This window comes from Hordeum vulgare, chromosome 4H (assembly GCF_904849725.1).
Source record: "Hordeum vulgare subsp. vulgare chromosome 4H, MorexV3_pseudomolecules_assembly, whole genome shotgun sequence".
Classification (NCBI taxonomy): Eukaryota; Viridiplantae; Streptophyta; class Magnoliopsida; order Poales; family Poaceae; genus Hordeum; species Hordeum vulgare.
This window is the reverse complement of record NC_058521.1, coordinates 159,240,106-159,254,321: the sequence shown is the minus strand read 5'-3', so window position 1 is coordinate 159,254,321 and position 14,216 is coordinate 159,240,106.

Below are 14,216 nucleotides of genomic sequence, written 5' to 3'. Positions count from 1 at the left end.
CTTAATTTATACTAATCTACCGGAGCACCTATAACTAGTTAAACAACTAAATTTATACTAATCTACCGGAGCACCTAAAACTAGTTAAACAACTAAATTTATACTAATCTACCGAAGCACCTAAAAATAGTTAAACAACTAAATTTATACTAATCTATCGGAGCACCTACAAGCAGTTAAACAACTAAATTTATACTAATCTACCGGAGCACCTAAAACTATTTAAACAACAAAAATATTTTACCCTTGAAGCGTGTGCAGAAACGATGAACGACGAACGATGAACACCGAGATTAATCCCACACCACCACCTCCAACTCCACCAAAACAACCAACTACACCCACACCACCACCACCACCACCACCACCACAACCTCCACCTCAACCTCCACCACCACCACCAAAAATAGCTTCACAACATGCACCACAAACTACCACATCGCGAGTGAGAAGGATAGTTCGGATGCCCTACTCCTTACACAACAAATGTATGGTTCAAAAAGTGGAAATGGCAGATTTTTTGGGTGGGGGGAGAAGGTAGGAGGAGAAAGAAAGAAAGGAGATAAGGTAGAAAGGAGAAGGAAGAAAGAGGAAGGAGGAAGAAAGGAGGAAGGAGGAAGAGAGGAGGAGGGGCTGGCGGCCACTAGTCGGCCTCCCCCTGGCCGATAGCCCTATCGGCTACGCCAGGGCCGAGAGGCTTGGCCGACTGGCCTGTCGACGTGGTCTGGCCAGTAGTCGGCCGCCACGTGGCCGAGAGGCCCTTATCGGCTTTGCCTAGGCCGACTGGACCCCTGTCGGCCGCGCCGACGCCGACAGGATCCTATCGGTGACGCCAGGGCCGAGGCAGGCCCAGATTTTCAAATTTTCAAATGGGCGCATTATTTTTCAAAAAGAATAAAAAAAACAATATTAATTTTTTTTAGCGATATTCCTTGTGTGTGTGCGTGCTAAATTGAGGCGCAGGGCTAATGCTGTTTAGAGCATCTACAACCGGATACACCAAATCCAGCCCCTCAAATCTATGCAGACCGGTGACCGGGTACATCTTAAATAATCATTTTTACAATGGGACACCTTAATTACAAATCTGTAAATTCATACAATTACATGCACGTGAAGCCTGATATTAAGCGGAGCTGGTTGGCTTTGTTGTGCCTATGCTTGACGGTTGAGTGCGTTTCTCCGAGTGCTGGCGTGATTGCCGGCGAGGTAAGAGTAAGACATGGACATACACCGGCTCACACCATGATGACGAAGAATGAACCGTCATCTAAGATAATTATTTGTGACGGTAGTCATTAGTAGATTTCCTCCCGGGTCAGCAACCTTCCCAACTTCGGTGACGTTCTAGCCTCATTTTAGACGACATTTTTGTCCCTTGGGAAACTGGTCTATTTTTTGGGATGTTTATTATTGTCACGAAAATTATTGGAGCTACAAATCTATGAAAGATTTTTGGAGATTAACAACAGAAGGCAACATGTCAACATTTGATGCTTTCGTGCAGGAGGACTTTGTCCAGCCAGGAGGCGTGTGTACAGATGGTCTGGAGACGTGATCGCAGGCCGCATCAGATTTCTCACCAGAAGACGTGCCTTCTTTTACCCGCCGACGTTGCCCGTCGTGGTAGTCTGTGTTTACTGGAGGGGTGAGAGCAGGGGTGCGATGACCTTTGACCCTCTTTTGACTGCCCGCGTGTCGTCCATCCAACTACCTCCAGTTAATGGTAAGCTTGGCCGCGGCGAACTATAAGATAGAGGCCAAACATTCTCTCGCCCTAAACCTGTTTGTTGCTACTCCTTTTCTCGTCTCCAATCCAGCACAAACACCTTGTCCATGACGCACCTGTATGAGCACCCCAGTCTTCTTTTTTGGTGTCGTTGAGGAGGAGCAGGAAGAGGATCCCCTGGCTCCATTATGGACGGAGATGGACAAGGCACTTGAGGAGGTTGTGCAGATGGACGAGGTGGCTGAGAAGATGGGCGCGCCGCGCTTGGGTTCCCGCCCGAGCTATATAACACAGACGAATTGTGGAAGTGGGTCGTGGACGCCGATGAGTATTATCCCGACAAGAAAGCCACATTCCATGCATTCTACGACGACAATGGCCACAACGGTATAATCAGACGTGGCGATGGTCGTGGCAGGCTCCATGGCATCGACAGTCGCCTTGGCGGCGGCCGTGGTTGCAACTAGAGGGTGACCATGGCTATGGACGCAACTATATAAGTGGTGACCCTGGCCATGGCCACAACTACTGTAGGATCCGAAGTATGTCTAGAGGGGGGAGATCAGACTACTTGACCTAATAAAAATTTAGACTTTTTCCAATTTTAATTGTGGGTCAGTTGTAGCAATTATGACTAGTCTAAGTTCACCCTACACATGCATATCTAAGAATAGAGGAGCGGAAAGTAAAGACATGCAAATGTAAGTAGAGGGTAGGGAAGAGAGATCAAACGCAAAGGTTGACACAACAATTTTTGGCGTGGTTTCGATAGGTGGTGCTATCGTACATCCACATTAGTGGAGACCTAAACCCACGGAGGGTAACGAGTGCGAGAGTCCACGAAGGGCTCCACCCACAAGGGGTTCATGAAGAAGCGGCCTTGTCTATTCCACCATGGCTTACGTCCATGAAGGAATATAATCACTCATGGTAGATCTTCACGAAGTAGGCGATCTCCTTGCCCTTACAAACTTCTTGGTTCAACTCCACAACACGAAGTAGGAGGCTCCCAAGCGACACCTAACCAATCTAGGAGGCACCACCCTCCAAAAGGCAATAGATGTTGTAGAACGATGAACTCCTTGCTCTTGCGCTTCAAAAGATAGTCTCCTCAACACTCAATCACCCTCTCACAGATTTGACATGGGTAGAAGAGATTGATTGGGTGAAAAGCAACTTGGGGAAGCTAAAGATCAAGTTTCAAATGGATGGATTGGAATATCTTGATATCAACACATGAGTAGGTGGCTCTCTCTCTCAAAAATGGATCTGACAAGTGTGTGTGTGTGTGTGTGTGTTCTGAGTGCTTCTTTGCGAGTGAGAGGTGGTAGAGGGGTATATATAGGCATCTCCCAAAATCCAACCATTACAACACTATTGCCCAACTCGGTGACACTGAAATGAATCTCGGTGGTACCGAGTTGCACTAAATGTGGCAACTTTCGAATTCTCGGTGAGACCGATATATGAATCTTGGTGGTACCGATTCGATGACCTAGGGCAGTTTCCAATTCTTAGTGGTACCGATTTCAATCTTGGAAATTCTGATTATTGAAATAGAGATACCAGAAAGTTGGCCACTATCTTTTGGTGGCACCGATACGAAAGTTGGTTGTACCGAGAGATTAGGGTTTGGCAAAGGATCTGTCAGTGGGAAAATCTGTAGGGCCGAATGGAGAAACTTGGTGGCACCGATTTTATTGTGTAGGCTTGGGACAGAGATTTTGTGAGAGAAATGCCGAGTATTTTTGGTGGCTATCTCTAATCACTTGAGCAACCAATTCATCAGAAATACCTCACCCCCTTTTAACAGTATTGGCTTTCCTATGGACTCAAAAGTGATATCTCACAAATATAAAATGTAGAGTCCTCTTGCTTGAAGCTTGACCAATCCTATTCCTTTACTTGCATCAAGGGGTTTCTCCTCACAATCCTTTAGCCAATGCATCTTTGAACTTTTCTGAAATATACTTGGATAAGATCATTAGTTCAATGATACATATGTTGTTATTAATTACCGAAACCACCTTAGGGAGCAAGTGTGTTTTCAGTCTCCCCCATTTTGGTAATTGATGCCAACATATAGATCAAAGCTTCGACAAAAGATATAATCAATGATTAGCATCATCGCTTTGAGAAGTATGTGAAAAACAAGAGCCCCCCCCCTAAATTTGTGCATTATTTTAATTTTTCATTTGAGTGCAAATGCACAATCAATTAGGATCATGGGTCACTCTTCCATGTCACATACATCTTGGTAGTGCACATAAATGTTATGAATGAATGTTAATGCACATAACACCGAACAAATAAGTGAATGATCATCATGTAGATAGCTCAAAGGTATAACGTAGTAGCATCAACAATCATAGATTATGATCAAACATGAAAGATTAAGTCATCCAAAAGACCAAATGTTTTGAAAAAACAAATGAGAGCAAATAAAAAAGGCAAAGTTCTCTCTCTCTCTCTCTCTCTCTCTCTCTCTCTCTCTTTCTTTCGAAGCCCTAATTGATCTATGCACTTATCCTCCTTTGGCAACAAGTTACCAAAAATTTCAAAGGTCTAGAACTAACCGTCTCTCCGGGCTCGATCTCCTCCGGTAGCAGTTGATGCAGTAGACAGAAGAGCGTCAGCGAAGGCTTTTGCGGATGTCCCTAGAGGTGGAGGCGTAGACACTGGAGGTGCAGGAGCTGGAGCTGGAGCTGAAGGCGCTCATGCTTGAGCTGATGAAGTTGGTCTTGCTTCCATCACTGGTACAACTGCTGACCTAGACTAGGTCCTGAACTGAGTGGTCGTAGGAAGAGGCGACTCTTCATCATCACTGCTGGAATGGGATATATGCACTGCAACAACCTCATGTTGGAGCTGCTCAACAGTTATAGCCAACTCAGTCACTTTGACATCCACGTCATGGAATTTAGTGTCCACGATCCTCTCAAGGCTCTTCTGGTTCAGCAAGATCTCTGAAATACTCTTCCCCATCCCTCGGATGAACCTGACAAGAAACGACATCTGCTCCTCTCTAGATCTAAGATGTGGAGCTGGAGCATCTCTGGCTGCCTTTGCTACTTGACGCGTTGTAGCTGAGCTGGGATGGCTAGGGTCCATCACAACTACATTGTCCTCAAACTCTGGCTGTAGTGGTAGGTGTGGACGATCAAGTAGACATGAATGCTTGCCAATCTTGGCATTGATGAGCATCTGAATATATGGTGCATACCCACAAGATCTCTTCTGATCTGCAACAGTCCTCCTAACAGTCTTAACTATAGAATCCATCACTCTGATCTTGCTGTGGGTGTCTAAGTGGTACAACATGTTAATGTAATACCCTCTGATCATTTTATCATCTCCTAATTTAGGCATCAGGGTGTATCTCCTAATGGTGTTAGTTGTTGGTATTCCTGCTTGCAGAAAATAGACAGAGCCAAGCTTATGTGTCTTCACATAGTGATGGGGCACTGGATTGTACATGTTTGCCATTGTGTTATGATTCATCTTGGACTCTCAGTACATAGCCAAATGTCCCTCTTATGCCACATGGGCACCATTGATAGTGGCCCACTCCTCTATAGTAGACTCGTATCTGTGACCTTCAGTCATCCATACTATCCTTCCATCTGGATAGAAATGAGCAGTTGAGTAGAATTGCATGATCATCTCATCATTCCAAGCTGGCATCTATCTGCCAACAAACTCTTCATTTTCAATCAACGTGAAATTCTCTCTCACATGATGGAAGTAGTCCTCATTGTCCTTGATGTAATTCCAGTTAACATATCTCATGTCACTGATTGCATGACTCTTGTCTAGCAACACTCTATCATAAAAGTCTTGTTGCTCCTTGGTGTGATAACGAGGATCAACACCAGTTCTTATCCGGATAGGATATGGATCTGCAGTCCTCCACTGCCTCAATCCTTGATCCCTTCTCTTCTTCATGTCCTCAACAACAGGATGAGCATCATTGCGCAACGGAATGTCAGTTCTCAGTTTTCTCAGCACAGATGCATCTTCTTCCTCCTCTGGATCAGCATCTCTGGGTGCAGAGCCTTTGTTCTTCTCTGCTGCAGGTATATCCTTAGCAGTCGTCTTGGTAGCTAGTGTCCTCTTAGGCTTGGGTTCAGAAGGTTTAGGTGCAGACTTTCTGGGCATGGCATCAACCATCAACTTCTTCTTCTTAGCAGGAGGGTTCTGTTGAGGAACGTTGCATGGAAAACAAAAAATTTCCTACGCACACGAAGACCTATCATGGTGATGTTCATCTACGAGAGGGAGATTGGATCCACATACCCTTGTAGATCGCTAAGCGGGAAGCATTAAGAAACGCGGTTGATGTAGTGGTACAACTTCGTGATTCAAATCACTGTCGTCCCACGATCCGTTCCGATCTAGCGTCAAACGGACGACACCTCCGCGTTCAGCACATGTATAGCTCGATGACGATCTCTGCCTTCTTGATCCAACAAGAGAGATGGGGAAGTATATGAGTTCTTCGGCAGTGTGACTGCGCGCCGGTGGTGGTGATGATCTACTCCTGCAGGGCTCCGCCCGAGCTCCGCAGACATCCGATCTAGAGGAAGAACTACGTGAAATAGGTTTGAGTTGCACGTGGCAAAAGTTGTGTCTCAAAAGCCCTAAAACCACCAATATATATAGGAGGAGGGGAGGGGCTAGCCTTGGAGCTCAAGGGAGCCCCAAGGGCACCGGCTGAAGGGAGGAGGTGGACTCCCACCCCAATTCGGTTTGGGGAAAAGACTCCACTCCTTCCTTCCCACCTCCCTCTTTCCTTTTTTTTCCTTCCCTTTGGTATTTTTCTCTTGTGGCGCCATAGCCCTCTTGGGCTGGCCTCACCAGCCCACTAAGGGTTGGTGCGCCACCCTAGGGTTACTGGGCTTACTCCCGGGTGGGTGGGCCCCTCTCGGTGAATACCCGAAACCCATTCGTCACTTCCGGTACATTGCTGGTAATGCCCGAAATCTTTCTGGTGACCAAATGAAACCATCCTATATATCAATCTTCGTTTACGGATCATTCCGGAAACCCTCATGATGTCCGCGATCTCATCCGGGACTCCGAACAACCTTCGGTCACCAACACATATAACTCAACTATACTAAAACGTCACCGAACCTTAAGTGTGCATACCATGCGGGTTCGAGAACTATGCAGACATGACCCGAGACACTCCTCGGTCAATATACAATAGCGGGACCTCGATGTCCATATTGGATCCTACATATTCTACGAAGATCTTATCGGTTGAACCTCTGTGCCAAGGATTCATATAATCCCGTATAACATCCCCTTTGTCCTTCGGTATGTTACTTACCCGAGATTTGATCGTCGATATCCCTATACCTATTTCAATCTCGTTATCGGAAAGTCTCTTTACTCATTCCGTAATACAAGATCTCGTGACTTACACTTGAGTCACATTGCTTACAATGCTTGTATGTGATGTTGTATTACCGAGTGGGCCCCGAGATACCTCTCCATCACACGGAGTGACAAATCCCAGTCTTGATCCATGCTAACTCAACGGACACCTTCGGAGATACCTGTAGAGCACCTTTATAGTCACCTAGTAACGTTGTGACGTTTGATACACACAAGGTATTCTTCCGGTGTCAGTGAGTTACATGATCTCATGGTCATAGGAATGAATACTTGACACGTAGAAAACAATAGCAACAAAATGACACGATTACATGCTATGTTCATAGTTTGGGTCTAGTCCATCACATGATTCTCCTAATGATGTGATCCAGTTATCAAAGATAACAATTGCATATGGTCAGAAAACCTTAGCCATCCTTGATCAACTAGCTAGCCAACTAGAGGCTTGCTTGGGACATTGTTTTTTCTATATATCCACACATGTATCTATGCTTTCATTCAATACAATTATAACATGGATAATAAACGATTATCTTGAAATAGGAAATACAATAATAACTATTTTATCATTGCCTCTAGGGCATATTTCCAACAGTCTCACACTTGCACTAGAGTCAATAATCTAGTCTCACATCGCCATGCGATTTGCACTGGAATGAATCTAACACCCATATTGTTCTGGTGTTGATCATGCTTCGCTCGTGGAAGAGGTTTAGTCAGCGGATCTGCTACATTTAGATCCGTGTGCACTTTGCAAATATTTACGTCCTCTCCTTCGACGTAGTCGCGGATGAGGTTGAGGCGTCGTTTTGTGTGTATGGTCTTCTTGTGAAACCTTGATTTCTTTGCTAAAGCAATGGCACCAGTGTTGTCACAGAACAAAGTTACTGGATTTAGTGCGCTCAGCACAACTCCAAGATCCGTCATGAGCTGCTTCATCCAGACACCCTCCTTAGTTGCCTCCGAGGCAACCATGTACTCCGCTTCACATGTAGAATCTGCTACGACGCTTTGCTTGGAACTGCACTTGCTTACCGCACCCTCATTAAGAATAAATACATATCCGGTTTGAGACTTAGAGTCATCCGGATCAGTGTCAAAGCTTGCATCGACGTAACCCTTTACGACGAGCTCTTCTTCACCTCCATAAACGAGAAACATTTCCTTAGTCCTTTTCAGGTACTTTAGATTATTCTTGACCGCCGTCCAGTGATCCACTCCTGGATTACTTTGAAACCTGCCTGCCATACTTATGGCCAGGCTGACGTCCGCTCTAGTGCACAACATTGCATACATGATAGACCCTATGACTGAAGCATAGGGGACGATACTCATCTTTTCTCTATCTTCCGCAGTTACTGGACACTGAGTCTTATTCAACTTTATACCTTGTAATACTGGCAAGAACCCCTTCTCGGACTGTTCCGTTTTGAACTTCTTCAAAACTTTATCAAGGTATGTGTTTTGTGAAAGTCCTATTAGGCACCTCGATCTATCCCTATAGATCTTAATGCCTAATATGTAAGCAACTTCTGCTAGGTCCTTCATTAAAAACATTTGTTCAAGTAATCTTTTACGCTCCCTAAAAACTCCACATTGTTTCCAATCAGCAATATGTCATCCACATATAATATTAGAAACGCTAGAGAGCTCCCACTCTCTTTCTTGTAAATACAAGATTCTCCAACAACTTGTATAAACCCGAATGCTTTGATCACCTCATCAAAGCGCTTATTCCAACTCCGAGATGCTTGCACCAGTCCATAAATGGATCGCTGGAGCTTGCATACTTTGTTAGCATTCTTTGGATCGACAAAATCTCCCGGTTGCATCATATACAACTCTTCCTTAAGAAAACCATTATGGAACGCCGTTTTGACATCCATCTGCCAAATTTCATAATCGAAAAATGCAGCTATTGCTAACATGATCCGGACGGACTTAAGCATCGCTACCGGTGAGAACGTCTCATCATAGTCAACTCCTTGAACTTGTGAAAAACCCTTTGCCACAAGTCGAGCTTTATAAACGGTCACATTACCGTCCGCGTCCGTCTTCTTCTTAAAGATCCATTTGTTCTGAATAGCCTTGCGACCTTTAGGTAATACTCCCAAAGTCCACACTTTGTTTTCATACATAGATCCTATCTCGGACTTCATGGCCTCCATCCATTTGTTGGAATCCGGGCCCACCATTGCTTCTTCATAATTCGCAGGTTCATTGTTGTCTAACAACATTATAGATAAGACAGGATTACCGTACCACTCAGGAGCATTACGTGATCTTGTCGATCTGCGAGGTCTGATAGGAACTTGATCCGAAGCTTCATGATCATCATTGTTAGCTTCCTCCTCAACCGGCATCGCTTCGACAGAGGTTTCCCCCTGCCCTGCGCCACCATCTAGAGGGAGTAGAGGTTCTACAACCTCATCAAGTTCTATGTTCCTCCCACTCAATTCTTTCGAGAGTAACTCCTTCTCAAGAAAAGCTCCTTCTTAGCAACAAACACTTTGCCCTCGGATTTGAGATAGAAGGTATACCCAACTGTCTCCTTTGGGTAATCTATGAAGACACACTTTTTCGCTTTGGGTTCCAGCTTTTCAGGCTGAAGCTTTTTGACATAAGCATCACATCCCCAAACTTTAAGAAATGACAACTTTGGCCTCTTGCCATACCATAGCTCATATGGTGTCGTCTCAATGGATTTTGATGGTGCCCTATTTAAAGTGAATGCAACTGTCTCTAATGCATAACCCCAAAACGATAATTGCAAATCAGTAAGAGACATCATAGATCGCACCATATCTAACAAAGTACGATTATGATGTTCGGACACACCATTACGCTGTGGTGTTCGAGGCGGTGTCAACTGTGAAACGATTCCACATTGTCTTAAGTGAGCACCAAACTCGAAACTCAGGTATTCACCCCCTCTATCAGGACGCAGGAATTTGATCTTCTTGTTACGATGGTTTTCTACTTCACTCTGAAATTGCTTGAACTTCTCAAACGTTTTGGACTTGTGCTTCATGAAGTAGATATATCCATACCTACTCAAATCGCGAGTGAAGGTGAGAAAATAATGATATCCGCCGCGTGCCTCCACTCTCATCGAACCGCACACATCGGTATGTATGATCTCCAACAAGTCACTTGCAAGCTCCATTGTTCCGGAGAACAGAGTCTTAGTCATCTTGCCCATGAGGCATGGTTCGCACGTGTCAAGTGATTCAAAATCAAGTGACTTAAAAAGCCCATCGAAATGGAGTTTCTTCATGCTCTTTACACCAATATGACCTAAGCGGCAGTGCCACAAAAACGTGGTGCTATCATTGTTAACTCTACATCTTTTGGTCTCAATGTTATGTATATGTGTGTCATCACAATCAAGATTCAATATGAACAATCCTCTCACATTGGGTGCATGACCATAAAAGATATTACTCATAGAAATAGAACAACCATTATTATATGACTTAAATGAGTAACCGTCTCGCAATAAACAAGATCCAGATATAATGTTCATGCTTAACGCAGGCACTAAATAACAATTATTTAAGTTCATAACTAATCCTGATGGTAACTGAAGTGAGACTGTGCCGACGGATATTGCATCAACTTTGGAACCATTTCCCACGCGCATCGTCACTTCATCCTCCGGCAACCTTCATTTATTCCGCAGTTCCTGCTTCGAGTTGCAAATATGAGCAACAGAACCGGTATCAAATACCCAGGCACTACTATGAGAGTTGGTTAAGTACACATCAATAACATGTATATCACATATACCTGATTTTTCTTTGGCCGCCTTCTTATCCGCCAAATACTTGGGGCAATTGTGCTTCCAGTGAATAACACTCTGTTTCCGGCTTAGGTCCAGCCTTGAGTTTCTTCGTCGGATTGGCAACAGTTTTGCCGCTCTTCTTGGAGTTAACCTTCTTGCCTTTGCTGTTTCTCTTGAAACCAGTGGTCTTATTGACCATCCACACTTGATGATATTTTCGGAGTTCTGACTCTACGAGTTTCAGCATCGCGAATAACTCGCCGGGTGACTTGTTCATCCCTTGCATGTTATAGTTCAACACAAAGCTCTTATAGCTAGGTGGCAGTGATTCAAGAATTCTGTGAGTGATAGCCTCTTGCGGGAGTTTAATCCCCACCTCAGCTAGACGGTTTGAGTACCGAGACATTTTGTGCACATGTTCACTGACAAATGAATTCTCCTCCATCTTGCAAGCATATATCGAAGGTCTCATACCTCTCGATCCGAGCGTTCTTCTGAAAGATGAACTTCAACTCCTGGAACATCTCATATGCTCCATAACGCTCAAAACATCGTTGAAGTCCCGGTTCTAAGCCATACAAGACTGCACATTGAACTACCGAGTAGTCCATCGTATGCGATTGCCAAGCGTTCAAAACATCTTGGTCAGACGTAGCGGGTGGTTCATCTCCTAGCGCAGCATCAAGGACATAATTCTTTTTCCCAGCTTGTAGGATGAGCCTAAGATTACGTGCCCAGTCTACAAAGTTGCTTCCATCATCTTTCAACTTAGCTTTCTCTAGGAACGTATTGAAATTCAGGGTTGCTACTGCGTGAGCCATTGATCTACAACATAAAATATTGCAAAGTGTACCTAGACTATGTTCAAGACAATTAGAGTTTAACTAATCAAATTACTAATAAACTCCCACTCAAAAAATACATCCCTCTAGTTATTTGAGTGGTGCATGATCCAAATCCACTAACTCAAGTCCGATCATCACGTGAGTTGAGTATAGTTTCAGTGGTAAACATCTCTAAGCTAATCATGTCAACCATATGATTCATGCTCGACCTTTCGGTCTCTTGTGTTCCGAGGCCATGTCTGGACATGCTAGGCTCGTCAAGTTTAACCCGAGTGTTCCGCGTGTGCAACTATTTTGCACCCGTTGTATGTGAACGTTGAGTCTATCACACCCGATCATCACATGGTGTCTCGAAACGACGAACAATCACAACGGTGCACGGTCGGGGAGAACACAATTTCATCTTGAAATTTTAGTGAGGGATCACCTTATAATGCTACCGTCGTTCTAAGAAAGATAAGGTGCATAAAAGGATTAACATCACATGCAATTCAGAAGTGACATGATATGGCCATGATCTTGTGCTTCTTGATCTCCATCACCAAAGCACCGACATGATCTTCTTGTCACCGGCGCCACACCATGATCTCCATCATCATGGTCTCCATCATCGTGCCGCCATCGAGGTTGTCATGCTATCTATGCTATTACTACTAAAGCTACAACCTAGCAAAATAGTAAACACATCTACAAACACAAACATTAGTTTAAAGACAACCCTATGGCTCCTGCCGGTTGCCGTAGCATCGACGTGCAAGTCGATATTAACTATCACAACATGATCATCTCATACATCCAATATATCACATCATGTCTTTGGCCATATCATATCACAAGCATACCCTGCAAAAACAAGTTAGACGTCCTCTAATTTGTTGTTGCATGTTTTACGTGGCTGCTATGGGTATCTAGTATGACCGCATCTTACTTATGCAAAAACCACAACGGAGATGTGCAAATTGCTATTTAACCTCTCTCTAAGGACCGCCTCGGTCAAATCCAATTAAACTAAAGTTGAAGAAACCGACACCCGCCAGTCATCTTTATGCAACGTGTTGCATGTTGGTCGATGAAACCAGTCTCTCGTAAGCGTACAAGTAATGTCCGTCCGGGCCATTTCACTCCAACAATACCACCGAATCGAGAAAATACTAAGGAGGGCAGCAAATCGAACATCAACACCCACAAAACCTTTTGTGTTATACTCGAGATAACATCTACGCATGAAACGAGCTCATGAAGGCACTGTTGGGGAACATTGCATGGGAAACAAAATTTTTCCTACGCACACGAAGACCTATCATGGTGATGTTCATATACGAGAGGGAGATTGGATCCACATACCCTTCTAGATCGCTAAGCGGGAAGCGTTAAGAAACGCGGTTGATGTAGTGGTATAGCTTCGTGATTCAAATCACTGTCGTCCCACGATCCGTTCCGATCTAGCGCCGAACGGACGGCACCTCCGTGTTCAGCACACATATAGCTCGATGACGATCTCCGCCTTATTGATCCACCAAGAGAGACGGGGAAGTAGATGAGTTCTCCGATAGCATGAAGGCGCACCGGTGGTGGTGATGATGTACTCCTACAGGGCTCCGCCCGAGCTCCGCAGAAATCCGATCTAGAGGAAGAACTACGTGGTATAGGTTTGAGTTGCACGTGGCAAAAATTGTGTCTCAAAAGCCCTAAAACCACCAATATATATAGGAGGAGGGGAGGGGCTAGCCTTGGGGCTCAAGGGAGCCCCAAGGGCACTGGCTGAAGGGAGGAGGTGGACTCCCACCCCAATTCGGTTTGGGGAAAAGAGTCCACTCCTTCCTTCCCACCTCCCTCTTTCCTTTTTTCCCTTTCCTTTGGTATTTTTCTCTTGTGGCGCCATAGCCCTCTTGGGCTGGCCTCACCAGCCCACTAAGGACTGGTGCGCCACCCTAGGGTTACTGGGCTCACTCCCAGGTGGGTGGGCCCCTCCCGGTGAATACCGGGAACCCATTCATCACTCCCGGTACACTGCCGGTAATGCCCGAAATCTTTCCGGTGACCAAATGAAACCATCCTATATATCAATCTTCGTTTCTGGACCATTCCGGAAACCCTCATGACGTCCATGCTCTAATCCAGGACTCCGAACAACCTTCAGTCACCAACACATATAACTCAACTATACTAAAACGTCACCGAACCTTAAGTGTGCAGACCATGCGGGTTCGAGAACTATGCACACATGACCCGAGACACTCCTCAGTCAATATCCAATAGCGGGACCTGGATGTCCATATTGGATCCTAATATTCTACGAAGATCTTATCGGTTGAACCTCTGTGCCAAGGATTCATATAATCCCGTATAACATTCCCTTTGTCCTTCGGTATGTTACTTGCCCGAGATTTGATCGTCGGTATCCCTATACCTATTTCAATCTCGTTACCGGAAAGTCTCTTTACTCGTTCCGTAA